A 19,715-nucleotide genomic window follows, 5' to 3' on the forward strand; every position below is an offset into this window, starting at 1 on the left:
GCGAATACGTTATATTAAAACTATTTTGGGGCCTCACTACATTAATACAGTCCATGTCGCCACGTTTGCTTGTAATTTGTCTGACAATCTTGTATCTTCGTGAGGTTGTAATGTCCACACCATGTCATTCTCTATGTGGGCTTTACTACACAATCCATCTAGTGTACGAGGACGATATTTCCGGCTTCCTTTCAATAGTCCAATTGTACAAAAATCCATGGTATGATTTCGTATAGAATAGCTTGAATACCAATTTCATCCTCCAGTTAATTGAGGTATGCAACAGTTGAATAGATAAGTCATACAAACAACTTTCCTGCACGTGATTTGTGTCCCTTATCCAGATGAAATTCTTCATTGATTGTGTTGCGTACTGTTATATAAGACACGTAGACGATTTTTTCAAAAGATGTATTTTGCATTAAAATGTTCCATAGTATGTTTACCACAACTGGATGCGACTTGTTGCAGGTCTCTCTTTGGATAGTTCTGAAACCCCAAGTTGATCCATATTTTTCTGTTTCTGAATGCCACTAAATACAAGAAACATCATTGGTTATTTTAGAATTTCTAAATCCCCGATATGGACACATCGTTTATGATCTAAGTGTATGGATATTTTGTATTGGAAATGGCTGGTAAATACTCTTTCCAAAAGAGATCAATCTACCTCTGCAAAATCAAACAATGCCAAAACGTACTTTAGTACATTCCGTTTCACTGCGAATTTGTATTGTCTGTGTTTGTTACATGTCTTACAAAATTGCAAGTCCCCCGGTAGTAAAGCGGTAAGTTACGGATTTACAACGCTAAAATCAGCGACTCAATTCCCGTGGGTGGACTCAGCAGATAACCCGAAGTGTCTTTGCTATAAAAAAAAACACTCAAACGCACTCAAAATTGCATATTCAAATTAGATTTAGTAAATAGTACTGAACTTTTTTTTTTACATATATACGCTATTACGTCCAATAAGCAGCAAATATTAATGCAGTTTTTATTTAAGTTTACGGAACAATTTCGATAGCAACGAAATCTATCCGGTCTGAAATATTGTTATAAATATAACATTCAAGCAAAGAATAGAAACACCTTATATTTTAGTGAAAACAAATCAAATCACTTTATACAAAAAAAAAAAGAAATAATAATGGTGAAAACTCTCAGAGAAAGGTCTTCCAGATTTCGTTTATGTTAATTGGTTATTATTTTCCTAGCACGTGACATTATTAACAACTGTATAGCTACAAGATATTTAATCGAATTTTGATATTCAGTTTCTTTTTTTAGGTATGGTAGAATGTAGTACCTTTCTATGGATTTGTATAGGTTGAAAATCATAGCGAACTATCGCTTCTGAAGGTTATTTCACATTGTTTCGTGGAGAGAAAAACAAACGCGAACGTTGTTTTTGAGTTGTTATGTTTTGCAATTTTCCATATAAGTTATATAGGCACTGAAAACTACGATTTTTATGACAAACGACTTTAGCACATGTGACTTAGTATCGATAAAACAATCTCGTAAAACTCAGATGTTAAAATTGGATATTTATCACCTGCTCTCACTACCGGCAGGTGAGGCTGTGTGTGTTTCACTAAACGGAAATTTTCATTGTATGTTTTTTCTGGAACTGATTAAACACATCTTGAATATAAGTTAAATGTGCGTATTTCGTCATGCTTTAGTCTGTAAGCTAAAAAAGGTATGTTTTTTATAAAGGAAATTGTTTTAACCAAATTAAATATCAGTAAAAAACAACAACATAGTTTTAGCAGTCATAGTTCAGGATTATCTGACAGACTCGTTCAGACTGTTGGAATACAGAAGTAAGAGAGTTGAGAGATAAATTACGTGTAAGCAATAAATGAATTTTAAAGTTCAAATCAGTTCAAACAGTTAATATATAGTTTGTGTCTGTACATATATATATCACATTACGAGAAGTATTGGAACAACACAATCTCAGCTAGCAGTGAGCCTGTTCTCGCTGAGCTTACACATAAATTCCATGTGTTTCAGGCTGCACAGGGCTTATAAAGGTCACCAGCTGCCACAGTTAAGAATGTTGCAGTTAAAATGCTTTAAGAAGGAATATTTTGTAATTTGGTCAAGGAATTATTATTTTAAACACAGTGTTCTGTATACTTTAGCCCAACTATTCACATCTAAATGAAGAACTGGAAGAACAACAGATATTTAATGTGACATTTTTGCTGTACAAAATTATTTACATCTTGGTTCATACTAATCTTACAACACGTTAAAAATAGCTTATTGGCATTAAATCCGTCATTTTAGGTTTCAGTAGAAGTACAGAAATGCAGGTCCTCATATTTATCGTTTGGAAGGAAGAAAGTGCTACTGAAGTTAATGGATGTATTGCAGACCATCGTAACAATCGTGTCTTCATCATAGTGAGAAACAGTATATGATAAATCATGACATCTATTAGGTGCTTTGGATGGATGGATTCAGGTTTAATGGTAACACAGAGAAAACTTTCTATACAACTGTGTCATTTCAGGGGTGGAAAGTAGTTAACGTTGTATCATGGTTAGCCTTGTTTTGACTAATGTGGTTTGGAACATTAGCAGCACTTAAGAGAAAAATCAGTGTTTTATCATATCTTGATGTTTTTGGAAAAGATCAATGCATGCCTTAAGAGAATTATCTAAGAAAAAAACAACAACAAATATCTTCCAGCCATGGCCTCAGGCCATCCCAGAGTTTTAACCTGAATTCAACTAACTCGTTCCACAACATTCTGGAAGTTCGATTTCTTTTCCATCAAAGGTTTGTTAGACTATGGTTGGAATTAAGTTCAGTGACGAAACATGACATCTTGATGTGCGCTTTTCTCGCGAAATAATGTATATCACGTCTGATGATGTAATTTATATATGTATATATATGTGTGTGTGTATTAATTAACTTCGTGCACACGTTGACTGTAAAAAGCCCTGAGAAAGATAGTAGTTTGCAAAAATATTATATACAACTGTTTTACTTTGTTATCAAAGATGCTTGAAGGTATTAGTAATAACAGTTTCTTTCATTAACCTAATGCTGGGAAGAATCGTGTTTAAAGATCGCCGGTTTTTTCAACTTATAAATTATTATTAACTTATTAAGTGACGATATTTGGTGATGCATCGATATGGAATCATGATGCACTAGTCATTTAATATATATATATATATATGTACCAGATATTTCTCACGCCCTGTTTTTGTTTTCTTTTTTTGCCTCAGACACTCCTGCCGCTGAACGTTATTACCCAAACCGACTTAACTGGGAGCTTTTTATCTCTAGAAGGATCTGTGCCAAGAAGCGACAGCAAGAGTTCTGTCTCGGAGCTCTGGTGTCACCGTTCAGTCTATCACATTGAAAGCTACTTTGTTCTGGTTTCGTCGAATAAGCCTATCCCACGGCCGCCATCAATGTGTCTGTGGTGTAGTCGCCTTTCCTCAAAGTGGCTTTCGGTTCGTCACAACAGTTTGATGCATAGTGCACGGTCTATCATGAAACTGACACCATGACTGAACTATATGGTTGCTGACACTCAACGGAAATGATATGCTACAAGTTAGTTCAAATATTCTAATACTTTTGTACATTCACGTTGACGATTCAACAACAACAACAATTTTTGACAAGGTGACTTACAAAATCAGGAATCCTAAAATATTTTTAAACGTTTTATAAATAAAGAAATGAACTCAAGTTGTAATTAAAATGCTTATTATGTTGCTTATTTCGTATCAAAAGCTTCCGCTGTTATTCAATTTTATAGGCGACTGTTTAAATGTTTATCGTAGCTACACACGTAATATTAATTGAGTCAGTGCATGCTGCTCTGTCTTCCTATAAGAAAGTAAAATTGTTCGACCAGATAATTTATTTTTGAAAATAACGACCAGTTAAGATGAAATGATAACGAAACTTTTGAAGATTGTTATATTTCATCTTAATTGGTCGGTGGTGCTTCAGGTTACAGATGTTTTATATTGCTGAGTGAACTAACCCGATTGTGTTGTCACATAGCTTATATTCGGAGAATGCATTTTCTTATGATATCAAAGGTAATGTTTAATTTCGATGTCACTCTTCCTATACCAAAACTTATCTCATTATTTATATTATTTTTCGTCGGTAATTCTGCATAAGAACTCATCAGATAGTTAAAAGTCACCTTATGTTCTGCTGTGAGCTGTCAATGTGTCCTTAACTTCGTAAAACTGTTACAGTCATCATGACCTATGTTTGATAGTTTTCATATTTGTGACTTAAGGACTATGTTTACATGTTCCTTACTCCCCATGTGATCTCACATAGTGAAATTTAATTATAAAAGTTTATGACGATAATAATAATAAAAGTCCTGGTATTGCTTGAAAGTATGATAAATACGAACTATCTTCATTTACATAGTGTCATGTATTTCCTCATAACAAAGCCACAACGTGCTATCTGCTGCGTTCACAAGAGGAGAATCGAATCTCTGATTTTAGCATTGTAAATTCGAAGATTTACACCTGTCCCAGCGGAGGGAGGACTTTCATAAAAGACTTGATTGTAAGCTTATTTAAAGCACTTTTCTTGGAGGTCTTTCCTTAAATAGCGATTTTTGAGAGCCAGTTTCGAATCCTCTTATTAAACATTCTTTCCATTCCATCTGTGTGGGCATTATAGTGAAACGGTTAAACACACTAGTATATTTGAATGAAATTAAAACGAATAAAATAAAATATCACACAACATTAAAAAAATAATGTCAGTTTTGCTGACAAATTTTATCGAGTGGAACTTCATAATTCATGTGATATTCGTCGAGTGTACGTTTTATTTATGAATATATGATAGATACAGTATGACTAATATATTGTTATCGTACAGTCTCCTATCATTTTATTCTGAGGTTGTTATTAATAATTATTTGTCGATCACTAGCTTTGACTTATCAAAATTTATCGTTGGTTTGACTTTCAATAATTTGGAGCAAAACGTTACATATCACCAACAGTTATTAACCAAACCCTATGGCTCATTCATACTGGTCTTTAGTAGTTTTAGTTATCACCATTAGATTCAATCAAGGAACATAGGGCCGCAATCGCTTGCGGATTCTTCAACAGGTATTTAAGTGAGTGGGTTGTCAGCCCACTGCACCGAGCCGTCCCTAATTTAGTAGTATAAGACTAGAGGGAAGGGAGCTAGTCATCACCACTCACCGCCAACTCTTGGGCTACTCTTGTACCAACGAATAGTGAGATTGACCGTCACATTATAACGCCTCCACGGCTGGGAGGGCGAGCATGTTTGGCGCGATGCGGGCGCGAACCCGCGACCCTCGGATTACGAGTCGCACGCCTTACGCGCTCGGCCATGCCAGACCATAGTGGTCTTTAGTATTCACTAATGACTCCTTGCCTCGCACAATCTTTAAAAAATCTCGTAAACCTTCAAACCATCAGAATGCAAGCTATTTTGAAAAGTATAAAATATAAAAATTATTTTCAATTCGATAATGTGTTAAATATTTTATTTTAAGCTTAGTTTAATTACTTTTGTCGGGAATCCGTCTTTAGGTAGCAATATTTGCCAGAGAAGTTTCGATGAACTAGTATTATATCTATGAATACGTAATCTTTTTCAGTATAATTCGTCTAAAATTGTAATCTGTAACACTGTAAACTCGTTCATCCATTTACAGCACTCAGTTCGATATAACAATTTAAAGAGTATAATTATAAGAATACTCGAATACGTTTAATTAACAAGATAATTAATTCAGAGTATTTAAGAAATTGGTTCTCTAGTTAAACAGGTTCCATAATAAAAATGCATTAAACCACAACTACCCATTGTTAGAGGGAGCCACTGTTTTCCCAAGGACACAGCGATCTAGTAAGTATCTTAGGTGTTAAGTTTTGCAAACACTTAAAGCAACTTAGTTATTATTGCAAATTACAAATTAAGTTAGAAAGTAGTAATGATGAAAAACAAGAGGATATGAACGATGATTAGTAATGATCAAGAAACTATGGTACTTTGCTCACTATATGTTTTTTTTATTTTAAAACTGGGCTATTTAATCCCATATGTTCTGTCGGCTGTTTCATCAAAATTGAACAGAAAAGGATTGAAGTCTGACGCTATTCTTGTTGATTCTGTCTTTTCCCAAAATAATAAAACTTCTATAGTTTGGTTCCCTTAAGTTTAGGTTTTCCATGTTTGTTATCATTTACCGGCAGGTGAAATTTTGTTTTACTTATAACGTTTTCGTAAACGAGAAAGTTTCAGATACTTCATTATAATTAGGCTTAGCTTATGAAGCGGAAACGGCGGCACCTTTTTTTTTCTGAAATTTTCTAATCTCGCAGCGTGCTGGAGTAGCCGGGTTACCTTATCAGAACGACATGGTCACAAAAGCATGGTGAAAGGATCGTGTGACACTGATTACGCCAATTTTTACATGCGGCCTCGAGGCCGTCATTTTCGTCACGTTCTTCGCGAAACAACGAGGTCTAAATCAGAGCCAGCTTTTACGGAAAAAGAAACTACGTGCAAACTTGGCTGAAAGTTCAATTTTCTCTGCAGTTTGGAATTAGCACCATCAAGAAACGGAACGCACAAAGGGAAACAAGGGGAATTAATTAGTCTGCCTCCCTATTTTCTTCTTCCCCTACTCTCCTACTTCCATTACTCCCACCCTGTGGCAATGGAGTGAGCCTAGAAAATATAACTTTTTACGAGTTGCGGCAAAGGATGCCAGTTAAAGCCTACTTCAATCACCAGATCTCTCCCTGACGAGAATCATTTGTGGACACAAAATCCCTATCCTTAAAAGAGGATGTGATCCTTGGAGATATAATTCCTGTATTTGTATATTTATTAAAATAATAGCTAACTGACGAATTTCAGAACTACCATTTGTAGTATCATATTTTTAATAAGGAAAACTTAGTGTAAAAAGCTATAATTCCTTTCCTACTGTCAGAGTGTTAACAAAGGAAATGTGATAGAGAAAACTGACCAAGAATATTCCTGTGTAAGGTAGAGATAACACACTATCTTAATAATGTGGGTTTATAAGATCTATAATATTGTTGTTACGATATTTTAAATGATGTCAATTAAACATCCGCATGATATATATGTATACATACATAATTATGACATCAACTGGGTTTATTGGTCCACTATACTGCTATGGAGAACTATATTTAACTTTGTTGAAAGTTAGCCTTTCCTGAGAATTTTGATTTTCAGAACATAAATTGCTTAAACATTTGCGAAAAATTAAAAAAGTGTTTTTTTTGTGACTAAAGTACGTCGTTAAAGTTATCTTTCACGCTCTCACCAATTAAAACACCATTAAAACAAACTAATTGTTTTGTAATTAAATATAACACTACTTGTAAGCAGTAAAGATTTTACCAAGCGCAAAACTATACAAGGCTCTACCCACCACTGGTATCAAAACACGAAATTTAGCGTCTTAAACTCGCTGACTCACTGCTGAACCAATAAACATGTAAATGAAATGAAGGTTATTTTTAAAACACTTAACTTTCTATATAATTTTAGGTAACTGATAACAATTCCTTTTAAAATTAAATTCATTTTCAAAATGTAAACAATCAATTATTTGGCTGTCGTCGCAAAAGGTTATTGGTATTTACGTGACAGTTCGAGTGTAGTAATATTTAATACTAGTATCTTATTCGCTATTAAACATTATTAAACGTCTCCCAAAATAATAAAACAATTCAAATTCCTTTTGACAAATAAATTTATTCGTTGTCAATAAAGAGATTCCTTTCAACTTAAATCTTGTTTTTTATTAAACACGTGTTGGTCTCAAGTTCACAGCTGATGTATCTCAAACTATTAAAAGAAACGAATTTTCTTGTTAGTTACGTAAGTTCGAAGATTCAAAGATTGCAAGTTGTGTTGTAACGAAGAACTGACCTCATATAAAAATATTTAATTAAATATTTTGCATTGTTTTCTTTTCATTCGTCTTCGTTTTTTAATATTCGTGCAAAATTACACAAGAGATCTTCACGCTAACCATCCTTTATTGTAGAACTCATAGACAAGAGGTTTGTTTGTTTGATTGATTCATCATTTAGAATTAAAGCTACGCAATGGGATATCAGTGCTCTGCCCATCACGGGTATGGAAACCAGGTTTATAGGAGTGTGAGTCCGTAGACATACCGCTCTGCTACTGGGGTGCAGACTAGAGGCAAAGCAGCTAGAAAATAATGGAATATAGCCGTTATTCTTATAGTGCACCCCCTCCCCGAAAAAAAGTTCTGAGCTTAATTTTGTCGCTTGGTGTTTTTTTATTTGAACTATCTGCGCTAGTCTTTTCTAATTTAGCAGTAAAATACTAGATGAAAGGCAGCTAGTCATTAACCATCCACCACCAACTATTTTACCAACAAATAGTGCAATTATCTGTAACATTAAAACGCTTCCACAAAAAGAGCGGACGTATTTGGTGAGATGGGGATTTAAACCAGCTTTCCTTAGACTGCGAGTCAAGTGCCCTAACTACCTACCTGTCCATGCGGGGGTCCCACTTTTACAGCAACGGAATGCATACCACAAACTATAGGATTTAGATAGTTTGGATGAGTGTTTGGAGTTATCTTCTTCTTGGTAGGAGAATCCTTTACTAATAATACAGCTGGATATACCATGACTGATGACTGTCTGACAGTACTTGTCCTAGTCCATTGTTCCATCTATTTTGCCAATATTTCCTGTCACCTCAGCAGGAAAACACCCTCAAACCATCACACCGCTTCCCCCATGCTTCATGGTAGGTGCTATGCATTGAGATAAGAATTTTTCTTGCGCCGGACGTACAACATACGCTTTGAACAAAATATTTCAAACTTGGACTCATCTGTCCATAACACCCTTTTCCAATCATCAACAGTCCAGTTTTCGTACCTTTTAGCAAATTTCAGTCTCTTGGGTACATTTGGAGATCAAAGTAAAGATATGTTTAACAGCTATGTTACCAAATACTTCTCGTTGAGTCTTCTTGATACTGTTGATCTAGACACTCTTCTGTCATTTGGTACATGATTGTTTATCTAATGCTTGAGATCAGTGACAGTTTTTCTTCTGTCCCTAAAGCTCCATAAACGAAAATATCTAACACCAGTATCACTGTGTTTAGGTGTTCTGCCTCTTCCTTTCCGATTTTCAAATTTGCATGTCTTGTTCTCATGATTTACGGTGTACTTTACAGCGTTTGAGGAGTATTTCACGTTCACAATAATTTCTCGGAGAGTCCAACTAGCATCACGTAAATCTTTTACGCAAACTCTCTGCTTTACTGACAATTCTATACGCTTTTTTGGGACGTAGATTGACAACCGAACTTAATACCTAGTGTTAAACACTGATTTTATCAAGTTTTATTCGTGGAATGTTATTAAATTGATTTCTTCTAGCATATACCGATGCTATATGCTAGCTCCTTGCTAGCTTCTTTCTAGACACTACATGACACTACATAATTAAGACACTACATGACAGTTATTTCGGACCCTAATTTCATCAATATGTTCTATCTTTATTCAAGCAGAATTCTTATGACATGCCCTTGATACAAATATATTAGGATTCTAATAAAATTTGTCAATAGGTATCAGAGTTGAAATTTACATTCTATAATAGCATGGAAGAATTAGCCCCTTAAAATGGAAAGAATGAAAAAATATTCTATAGTCCTAATGCTTTTGCACAGTACTGTACATTTACTTCTTCCTTTTATTTACATCCATTGAAACAAAGTGCATGCGCGTTTTCAAGACAGACAAAAACTGTAATAGTTCATTACAGAACTATTGTTTCTGTTTCGGTGCAAAGTTGCACGCACATTAGACTATTTGTCTTTAGAGGGAACCGAATTCTCAATTCTAGCACTATAAACCCTGAAGCTTACTAGCTTCTCTAGTAACTCACGTTATACAATTTAATTTTTTTTTAATTAGGCTATTACTTAAAACCCCACCTCAATTTCTCAACGATAAGTCAGAAAGCTTACGATGTAAGAATAAGGTTTTGATATTTATGGTAGGCATAAAAAATTTAAGTGTTTAGCTTCAATTAAATGTCACTTATTTCCACATAAGGTTCTCACATTAATTCGTTTAAAATTATTTATGAAAATGTTAATTAAACGTATTTACACAAGTTATTTTCAATAGTCTGTTTGTGGTAGTATGTTCGACGTCGTAAAGGATTTTCGACTGAGCCCAAACTCAACTTCAAAATATAGTCTGCATTATCAATAACATCTCAAAACATAAACTTAGACAAACGCCATTATTCAACTCCATAAGAGGTGTTGTCAGTCAGTTATACCAAACATTTATAAAGGGATACCGTATTTATTGAAGTTTTTCTTAAAGCAATTAACCCAAATTCATTTTATATTTCAGGAAAGAAGAAATTTCACGAAGCTTGTTTGTTTGTTTGTTTTTTGAATTTCGCACAAAGCTACTCGAGGGCTATCTGTGCTAGCCATCCCTAATTTAGCAGTGTAAGACTAGAAGGAAGGCAGCTTGTCATCACCGCCCACCGCCAACTCTTGGGCTACTTTTTTGCCAACGAATAGTGAGATTGACCGTCACATTATAACGTCCCCACGGCTTAAAGGGTGAGCATGTTTAGCGCGACGGGGATGCGAACCCGCGACCCTCAGATTACGAGTCGCACGCCTTAATGCGCTTGGCCATGTCGGGCCATTTCACGGAGCCCAGTTGATACAAATATGGGAAATTAGATTAAACAGCTATCTTGGGTTTGAATGTGATTTTCACCAATTAAAATGTAAGTGGGAAAATATTTCTTTTACAATGAACCATTGTTTATTGTTTGTTTGCACATTAACTTTTGGGCAAAGTCCTTTGAGAGATATATGTACTTGCGCCCCTAATCTATTAAGCACATGAAAACCGATTGAATGAGATGGATCGTCAAATTATAACGCTTTCATGGTTGAAAGGGCGAGCTTCTTCGGTGAAGGAATTCGAACCCACAACTTGCTAGTCGAGTGTCTCAGCTTCCAGACTATAATGGGTTTTTGTTTTTTTAAAAAAAGGTCATTTATATATAAAACAAAGACTATGTGTAGCTTTCTATATTAAGTAATAGTTCCCACGTTGGGACAGCGTAAAATCTACGGATTTGCAACAATGAAATTGGGGGTTTGATTACTCTCTCTGAATACAGCAGATAGCCTGGTGTCACAGCGCTATAATAAAAACACACATTAATTGATAAAATCCGCTTTGTGTGGTTGGAAGTGGTTTTATTTATAACGTTAAATCAAATAGACCCCCTAAGATGGGGAGAAATTATACCGATATAATTTATAACTACAATTTAAATTCAGTATTCTATTCAACAGTTGCATTTAAATCACTTAACTGGTTATTTAAATGCTCCAGGCAGAGATCGGGGTGGCTGTGTGCTCTTTATAAGTTGCACGTTATTCAGCCAAATGGTAAAAAGGAACGTGAATACTAGGATGGGATAATATGGCGCAGTGAGGGGATATGTTACCCCCAACTACTGAACGTAATGCAATCACACATTTCAAAAATCATTGAGCCTGAACTGTGTTTCTATTACAGCATATTCAACTATGTACAATTTCAAATTGTTTGAAATCAACAAAGCGAAGTTTTTTGAAATAGTTACTTAGTAGCCAGCCATAAAACTTCAAAGTGTTTACCTTAAATCAGAATTGTTACAAGCAAAAGTTAATGTCATATTTATATCATTTATATTAAGTTCACCATAGTGCATATGCACATGCGTGGTCAAGTAAACTAATTTGAATAGCAGAATACCCTAACTGATGATACGCAGGGTTGGCCCTTTTAGGGAATATGTTTGATTTGCTTTGTTTTGAAGTTCGAGCAAAGCTACATAAGGATTATCTGCGCAAGCTGTCACTAATTAACAGTGAAAGACTAGAGGGAAGGTAACTAGTCTTCATCACTTACTGCTAATTCTTGAGTTACTATTTTACCAATTAATAGTAGGATTGATCGTAACTTTATAACACCACACGGCTGAAAGGGCGAACATGTTTGGTGGGTCGGAGATTCGAACCTTCAATTCTCAGACCGCAACTCCGGTGCCCTAACCATCTGGACATGCCGAGACTTTAGAGAGTAAGACACTGATGCCTAACGTTCCATTACAATGTTATCGGATCAGCAGAAATGCAAACGCTTAAAACTGCTATATTTATCCAGTGGGTTCAACGAAATGTATTTGCATTTCATGTACTCAGATCCTTCAGTTCCTTTATAGTGGTAAGCATATGTAAGTGTGAATCACAGCACTGTAAATACATGTGTAAACTAACTATAAAACACACATACTCTACGTTCTATGCCCATTACACCATCTTTAATATACTTTTGATTTGGTCATTTCCTTAAATAGCTTTGTAAGTACATAGTTTCATCATAGGAAGTCAAAACATAGTCTGACTGCAAATAACGTAAAGTGAAAACATGGTCAAGAGAATTTTAATAATGTATAAAGAGTAGTGCAAACATACTGACAAATATATGCATTTTTTTATCTTCATAAAGTCGTTTTGACGTAACTGAAACAGCTACAACATTAGCTGAAATATCGTTCGAAATAAAGTGCCTGTAAATGAGTCCAAAAAGTCATATTTTAAACATTTTGTACATTTCGATAGTAGTGCCGATTTCAACTGTCCTATTATTGGCCTAGCCTTCTAGTCCATTTAAATGACAATTTTCTTGTAATATCTCGCATAAGTACGCTGTTCTTAGTGTTTTATTGAGGTATTAGCTAGAGCACCTGTCCGTTGGACTCGGGAAATAAAAATTGGTCTGTAAAAAAGGATAGGAAATTGTGCCTCTGTTTTTTCCTTAACATTATAAACATTAAAAGTATAACACACATATATAGATAAATGTACCAATACTGAAAATAAAAACTTACTGTTTTCAAGAATTATATCAGTATTAATTTAGATGGGGTTCAGCCCCTTCATCATGACCCTCCTTGTGTCATTCGTTATCTCTTGTCAAGTTGTGCTAATTTGGTAGTTGTTTTTTTCCGAGTTTAGATGAGGGGGGCTCAAACCCCTTCCTCACGGCTTTCCTCATGTTATCGTGTATCAAGTTAGGTGCTGATTGATCAAGAAATATCATCAGCATGTATAAGGAACAGACAGACACACAAACACACATATGTAATACAATTTAGTCTCACTTATTAACTGTTGTAATCCTTCTTTGTAGTTTTTGAATAAATAGACAATATTTTGCATAAACCATATTATAACACTGCAGTTAATGATTTGTACAAAGATTGAGTATATTATATTAAAGAGGTTTTGGGTCCTCACCAAATCCTTACCATCCATATTGTCATGTCCAGTCATATTCCATCTCGAGTAAAGTTCTGCAGAACAGTTTGAATGTTGAAATACTTCATCGTAAAGAACGCTTCACTACTTCCTGCATGCTTTCCATAATCTATATAGGATATGAGGACGATGGTTTCCCAGCTATCGTTACAAACTTAAATTGCACAGAAATCCATCAGCTCTTTGATTGGTATGTCTTCCAACGAAATATCTTGAATACCTGTTTCATTCTCCAACTGGTTCAAGAATGCAACATTTGACCACATGTCGTGAAAGCAAGTTGTGTATAAGTATTTTTTTTTTGCAAAAATTAGTAAGATGTAGAGATGGCAACGTCAAAATTTACAAAAAACAAAGTACAAAAATCCCTGTACAAGTAGCCAATAAGTGTTGAGTCAGTCTTATAAGCTTATGGTTATTAATCACTGTATAGCACTTTTCAGTTTAGATGTTTTTATTCAAAACTGAATTCCTGCAACTGAAAATAATTGAACACTTAGTTGTAGATAAAAGTTATTATTTGTAAGATTTGGCTACTTATGTAGTAATTTTGTAATGTTTTGTATATTAACTGCACGCTAAAGCTATATTGATAATATGTTGGAGATTTTTTTAGCCTTATGAATGAGATGTAGTTATTTCATTGTTCGTTAGTAAGGCAAATGGTAAGAGTAAAGATATTTAAGATTTTAAAAGGGGTCATATAGTTGGCGTCTGTCTAGGAAGAATATCATTTAACTAGCTATTTAGAGACATCTGTCGTCAAAATATACCTACAACGGCAGTTCGAAAGGAATACGTGGGCCACAAGGAAACATTATGGCTGCGAATCATTGGTATAAAACAAGTGTGAAGCAATTGCAGTCTACACTCCTTGCTAGAAAAGCAACAAATGGACAAAACTACATTCTGCGTACTTCGGAGTTTATTACCACTTAATCAAGTTATTACTGATGCAAGTACCACTACAACACAGTGATAGGTTGTGGTCCTAAAATATTGACCATTTGATATATAGAATGACCCTATTAAGATTTAAACAGACTCTGACTGAGAAGAGAAAATATATCAATGATAACGGAAGCAACTTAACTGTTCTACTTTTAGAGAACGTATAAGCCATGAACAACGTTTTAATTAAAAACATCCATAATGTATCCTGATATGTAAGTTTTTATGCTAATTTATCTTGAATGAAAGCTAAAGAAAAGAACAATGGTAATATATTAATAGTATAATTACAGATAATTATAATTTAGAATCTAAATGTTTTGGTTGTTTGGACCATCAACTTATTTGAATACATAACTTTTGAGTGTGTCGCCTCTAAAGTGACTCTAGTCTAAGAAATGTAATTTTTCATTGGTCTGTAAATATCAAAAGCCGGTTGAGGTACAAGTGTGAGATTACCGATTTGCAACAGAGTGGGGGCCCGGCATGGCCAGGTGGTTAAGGCGCTTGACTCGTAATCCGACTGTCGCGGGTTTGAATCTTCAGTAACAACAAACATGCTTGCCCTTTCAGCCGTTGAGGTGATATAATGTGATAGTCAATCCCACTATTCGTTGGTAAAAGAGTAGCCCAAGATTTGGCGGTGGGTGATGATGACTAGCTGCCTTTCCTCTAGTCTTACACTGTTAAATTAAGAACGGCTAGCGCAGATAGCCCTGAAGTAGCTTTGCGCGAAATTAAAATCAAACCCAAACAGAGTGGGTGGATATATATGTTTCGGCATATATATATATATATATGTTTCGATGGCTATATATATATATATATGTTTCGGTGGCTATATATATATATATATGTTTCGGTGGCTATATATATATATATATGTTTCGGTGGCTATATATATATATATATATATATATATATATATATGTTTCGGTGGATATATATATATATATATGTTTCAGTGGGTGGATGTTTGTTTCAATGTCGTTAATCATCTTTCTGATATGATATCTTCCTTTTTTGATGTAAAATTTCTCTTTGATCTCTGAAGTGACAAAATCGTGTTACTATTTCAAGTTCCTTTTATTTTTATTGTTTCAATTGACTTTTATTCAATGTGTTCCTTTCTTAGCGATTTATTTTGCATTCTATTTTGTCTCCTGTTTTTCTAAAGTGGAATAATGATTTATGCGTTAATTTTATTGTAATCTGTGTGCGTCTTCCTTTTCCAGTTTACTACGGTCAGATCCATACATCACATCCTTTGAATTTTCCGTTTTAGAGGCCAACTCACTTGTTAGATAAATATGCCATAAGTCCTACCACTATGTATGTAGTATGTGTACATGAATCAAGTTTAGGTTTGAGATTTTCAGAAAGATAGTGTTGACAGTACGGTAAATGTTGTTTGTGCCTATCATGTGGTACGGCTTTTTCAGTAGAAAAATCCACTGTACGGATACTATGTTGGGTTAATCTTGTTTTTATTGCAAAGCTACACAATGAGCTATCTATCCGCCACTGGGAATCAAACTACATATTTTGGTGTTGTACGTCTGTTAACTTACTGCTGAGCCATCGGAGGTAGAATGATAAACTGGTTACAATCTTAGTGATTGGGTATTTAGATACAAATGGCAACTTTATTTCTGTGTAGTTTCCTATTTTTAGTGTGAAATTTCGAACTTACTGGCTTTGACGTTTGGAGAAGTTAATTTGGAGTTTTTGATGCTAGCGCATTTTAAAGCGAGCGATAAGACTGGACTTAATTAATGTTTTACTTCTACGTAAATAGTTTTTAATTTTGTTCAATACAGATACATTAACATTTGTGTTTAAACCCATTGTTTTCTAGAAACACAACTAACTATTTAAAAATAAAGCAAATATGTAAAGTATAGTTATTCTATAAAGCGAACTCATGTCTACAATGTTAAATGCAGTTTTCATGTTTTAAGACGTGAGGAATAGTAAAATTGTTTTCTTTGTTCATAGTTTACTGCCAGTCAGATCTGAAAGTTTATTGAACAAATCTGAATAATTGTCTGAAGTGTGGATTTTCAATAATAATAATGTGGTTAATACGCTGAACACGAAGTGAATTACAGCGACCGCAAATGGTTACGTGATAACTAATGTTTCAGTTACCGTTTCAAGAAATTTCAATTTTTAAGATTTATTGTTTTTGTTCAGAACGAAGTTATACAATGGATTGACTATCTATCCATTTCCCACCCCGGGTTTCGAAACCATTTTTAGTGTCGTAAGCGAGTAGATTTCCGCTGAACCACTAGAGAGTATTATTAAGATCCACGAGAGATGTGTACAATAATAAAGATATAAAACATATTGCTTAAAGAAAAAGGTTAGCAAATTAACACATAAAGAAAATCAATAGAGTTTCTAACTTTCTTATATATTTTTCACGATTATTGTATAAAACATCCAACATGAGGATTTAAATAGTGCAAAGAATTTAGTGGTAAGCTATTATCACCAGTAGATGAACATTATTCATATCCTTATTCTATTATTGAATTTTTTTATATTCATCTATCAAACTGAATGCTATTCAAGCTTCAGTAAACTCATATATTATTCACATTAACAGTAAGTATAGGCCCACATAACATGATGCATCCGAACAAGTGCTCGTTGCAATGGAAAGTCAAGTGTCATGACGAATTTTATAAAATTCGATTTGTTGCTTAACGAAGCAGTTTCATTAGTTTCGACCCACAAAAAATACCGGGTTCACATTTTATAAAAGTCGAAATTCAAACATTAATTTTCTTTAAAAATTAAATACAATAACATAATCGACTTAAACATATTTATGTTTAAAACTTATCTTGGATATTATTTAATGGTCAGAAATGACGACTCATGAAAGATAATTGAAAATTATTTGCTTAATCAACGATAAGAAAAATACAGTTTAAAAGATTCTTAAAAACTTTAGACATTCTTAATTGGTTAATAGTAGAAATCTAGGGGTAAGCGACAAAATTAAGCTAAAAATCTAAACTATTCAGTATACATTTAATTTCATGCCCTTGTCAACCACAGGTATCGAAACCTGATTTTTAGCATTAGAAGTTCTCAGACTTACAGTTGAGCCGCCGAGGCGCTATTCACTAAAACATTATTGCATTAGAATTGTTGCAGATTTACTCTTATTTTTCTTTAGGGATTTAAACATTCAGTTGTATTTCGCTCTTTACGCAAGCATAATTAATATGTCTCTTTTCATATGCTTTCAGTGTCCTAATATTTTTTGTTGCCTCAAATTAACTTTAAATGTTTATGACCTTGATGTATAATCACTAGATAATATAATTTATAATCAATCAAATTTTTCTTAGTAAAACGATTAGAATTTCCGAAACGGTAAGAAAAAATTGTAAGCGCCATTTCAACTAAATCTCGTTTAGCCAAATCGTCGACCACGTACTTCAGTTATTTTAACAGTTTCTTTATGTATTCAAATTTAATTTTTCGAATACAATGAATGTATTCTCTATGTCACACATAATTTAGAATATAAAGCTTATTTTATACCGACCTAGAAACAACAAATTTTAATTAGTATTCGTTTTTAAAAGCTATTGATAGAATAATCCTAAAGACAATTGTTTTGCATTATTTGATGGCAGTGCAGGTTGTAATCCTATGCACAACCTCACGCGTTTAGAAGGAAATGGTTATGAAACTTGTTTGTTTATCGTTGTTGTCGCTTTTAGGGGGTAGGTTTCACAATCCTTAAGTTGTATGTATCATACGAAAATGCCAACAGTTTGGACTTATAACAGCATGACTTTTAAAATTAAATATTTTATACCACTAAACCCTTGAACGGCGACCATGATCAATTAATGCTCCTACCTACAAAATTCCCGCTTTTTAAGGGTTAATATACTCCAATATACTAGCTATTTGAGTCAAGCTAATATTTCAACCGAGATTTTGTCATTCTAAAATATATCTTACATGACAAATTAGAAGGATGGGAATTTTGCAAAGCATAGCTCTTCATCTTACAAGTCTAACACGTCTGTTTCAATTGTGATAATTTCTTTTGTTATTCTGCTTCAGCTGTCTTTCTCTCTACATGCATTTTACGATGTGCTAAGATAAGAATTTAGATTGTTCTATTATTAAAGCAGAAAATTACATTCCGTGATCGTTCACCATATAAGCACTAAAGTAAACAGGTCCCTCATTGGCTAATGGAATTCTCATCGGTTTGTCTCGTGTCTTGAATATGGTGCGTTAACTCCATTATCACTCTCTTTCATGACGTCACTCGTTGGCAAACCTTGTCCTAATAAAGAAATATTAGGCTACAAAAGGGCATTCAGTTACCCCCAGAGATTCCACATGTCATTTACCACCACTGGTAGCTGCCATGAAAGTACTTGGATATACGTCATTTCCGTTGGGAAATGACGTCATTTGAGGACAAACGACCCCTCGTAAAAGCAGGGAAATAATCGAATTGAGTTTGTTGACAATGTTAGAATTAAATTAGGCGCACTTTCTCAAGTTAAACTTTCAGGAAAATGACTTCTACTGTGTCAAAAAATAAACAAGTGAAAATAAAAAATAATAGAAGAATTATTATTATTTTCGTATAAATACTTGAAAGTTTTGAAATCCAAGTTGTCAACTGTTGGTTTTTCAATGTTTATATTACTTTCGATTGTATGTATCGGTTAATGTATTGTGTATGACAATGTTATTTTAATAATTCATTGCATACAATAAAAAGTTAAATAAGAATGTTGAGTACGTTTTTTAACTTGACAGCTTCAAAAGAAGTAAATTTCATAATTGAAATGATAAATTATGCTCAGCTTATAATTGTATACGTAATATTATCAAATAAAAACCATTAAACACACCTTTTTATTTGTTTTTGTCGACGTGTAGCCCACGTGTATCAGAATCAGAAGTAATTTGAAAATGTTTTCTTCACTACAATGTTACTACTTTCGACCCACGCTTATTACAACGCTTCCAAAACAGTATTGTTAATCAATTAATACGTACAATGTACTGTTTCAAATGTAGGCGTGCTGGTGACGTTTATTAAAAAGAATTGAGTCGTATCTAATCTAATTGGACTTGTTGTAATTAATGCGTGGTCATTATATGAGCTCATTCCTTATTAATATCTGACTCGTATAGTTTAATGTATATGACAAATGAGCAGAATAATTTAACAAAAGATTAATTTGAAATGATGACCATTATTTTCTTCCTTTATGTAGCAATGTTGGCGCTTCGGTTGGTACTTTACT

The 19,715-nt window shown here is 33.9% G+C and overlaps 1 long non-coding RNA gene across 2 annotated transcripts in view; it reads left to right on the forward strand.

The window, feature by feature from the left end:
• The window catches only part of LOC143222705 (uncharacterized), a 43,708-nt gene extending 35,713 nt beyond the window's left edge, over positions 1–7,995 (forward strand). For both annotated transcript variants that reach the window (XR_013012426.1, XR_013012425.1), the window contains exons 4-5: positions 3,255–5,910; positions 6,387–7,995. This is a non-coding gene — a long non-coding RNA (uncharacterized LOC143222705). The remainder of the gene's footprint in view (positions 1–3,254; positions 5,911–6,386) is intronic.
• Positions 7,996–19,715: the final 11,720 nt, after the last annotated feature.

The sequence above is a fragment of the Tachypleus tridentatus genome, chromosome 1 (genome assembly GCF_004210375.1).
Source record: "Tachypleus tridentatus isolate NWPU-2018 chromosome 1, ASM421037v1, whole genome shotgun sequence".
NCBI lineage: Eukaryota > Metazoa > Arthropoda > Merostomata > Xiphosura > Limulidae > Tachypleus > Tachypleus tridentatus.